We start from the raw sequence: 2027 nt of genomic DNA on the forward strand, positions 1-2027 counted from the left end.
TTCATGAACTTTCGTTCAATGAACGCGTTCAGGCACAACACTGTACATAGGTGTATAGAGACCAATTTCCAGCAACTATCACTCCAGTGTTCTAATGGTACAACGAGTTTGCTCATTGGCTCAGAAGGCTAATTGATGATTAGAAAACCCTTGTGCAATCATGTTCACACATCTGAAAACAGTTTAGCTCGTTACAAAAGCTACAAAACTGACCTTCCTTTGAGCAGATTGAGTTTCTGGAGCATCACATTTGTGGGGTCAATTAAACGCTCAAAATGGCCAAAAAGAGAACTTTCATCTGAAACTCGACAGTATATTCTTATTCTTAGAAATGAAGGCTATTCCATGCGAGAAATTGCTAAGAAATTGAAGATTTACTACAACGGTGTGTACTACTCCCTTTACTACTTTGCTACTGGCTTCTTCATTAAATAGTACCCGCAGTAGCCTGTTTGTGCTGTCCTCTGAAGGGAGTAGTATACACCGTTGTAGGGAATCTAAGTTAAGACTAGTTTAAAGTTATCATCATTGAAAAGTACAGTGCTTTTCCTTCAAAAATAAGGACATTTCAATGTGACCCCAAACTTTTGAACGGTAGTGTATATACATATATATATATATTTATTTATTTAAGAAACTCTATTAAAGGATTCTATACAGTCTCAAACTCAAACTCTGCAGCCCTTCCCCTGGTTATATAAATTAGTCTTTCCAACATAATACAAGACGCAACCTCCTTTATCCACATATGCTTGCAGGAGTCCAAAATCACTTAAAGTTGACTTGATTTTAGATAAAGTCAGAACAATTTCTTTTTTATATTTTTTTTATATTTTGGGAAGTCCCATCCGCAGTTATATAAAGTACCCTTTCCTTCCGAACAGATACACACCGATTTAAATTTTTTTTTATTATGTATTATAAAAAGAAATAAAGTTAGTGGTAAAGCTCAATTTAAAATCTGGTGAATGTTGGGGGTGACACAGCAGAGTTTCTGATATTCCCATAATAGCCAATAGATAATGTTGGCACTATGAAAATGTTCCTGTGCGTTTGCTCAGGGCTATATAGGGTAGAATATTTAGGTCAACTCCCTGTCTGAGAACTGACACATTTACATTTCAAAGCAGTTGTTGGACTGTTCAGGAAGTAGAGGATAGCATCGTCACAACAGCGCATTAGAAATAGGAAAAGCTCTGTTTTTAAATTCAAACATAGCAGAATTTTTTTTCTTACAATGGGTGGTTTTGATCCTGGTTTATATGCAGTTAAAGGATTTTACTTCTTGTACTCTTGGCTAAATTTCTACCAGATTTGTTGCTCTCTGTAAGGTGAGGGTTCAGATTTGGACTTCTTGCTCAGACACTTTCCATGTAAAGTGAGTTTGAGGTGAACAGCTAAATATATTTAGACTCCACAGACTGTCATCTTTGGAACACTGTTATTGGACACCCTAAAGGCAGCGGACAGAGAGGCTCACATTCAATGTCCAACCTTTCCTGTCCAATCTAACAACTGAAAACATTAAGATGAAGGTTAATCCATGCTGAAATCTTATGATCGCTCCAGAGATCCAATTCCCCTGCTTAGCTGCCTGTTTGGACTAACACATGATTAAGGTTAGTCCGCTTGTGCGTGCACAACTATAGCAACCGCCTAACAGAGGCAAACACTTGTAATCTGTCTTATTATTGGTTGACTTACAGCATGGACAGGGAGCTAATCCTTCAGCAGGACGGGCTGGCTGTTGTTCTTTAATGGATTCAGTTGGGGAAAAGAGGCCCTTCTCTTCCCCCTTGTCCATTCACTCGGCAAGGCTCTTCTGTGTGTCTGATCAAGTGCTGTCCTAAGGAGCCCCCCCCTCGCCACACACACACACACACACACACACACACACACACACACACACACACACACACACCAACCCCCCACATGCAGTACAGTATCTGAAGTATTCTTAAGGCTGGCAGCTGCAGGCTTGAGCAGACAACCACAGCTTTATCTTCTGACTTTAACACAGTGGAAAA

General features: G+C 39.4%; 1 protein-coding gene across 1 annotated transcript in view; it reads right to left on the minus strand.

The window, feature by feature from the left end:
* The window catches only part of LOC107095324 (dehydrogenase/reductase SDR family member 7C-A-like), an 11356-nt gene extending 9502 nt beyond the window's left edge, over window positions 1–1854 (minus strand). The window contains exon 1 of the mRNA XM_015391365.1: window positions 1705–1854. The gene's annotated coding sequence lies outside the window, so the exon portion shown is untranslated. The remainder of the gene's footprint in view (window positions 1–1704) is intronic.
* Between the last annotated feature and the right edge of the window lie 173 nt (window positions 1855–2027).

Source organism: Cyprinodon variegatus, unplaced genomic scaffold (assembly GCF_000732505.1).
Source record: "Cyprinodon variegatus isolate N-32 unplaced genomic scaffold, C_variegatus-1.0 Scaffold538, whole genome shotgun sequence".
NCBI lineage: Eukaryota > Metazoa > Chordata > Actinopteri > Cyprinodontiformes > Cyprinodontidae > Cyprinodon > Cyprinodon variegatus.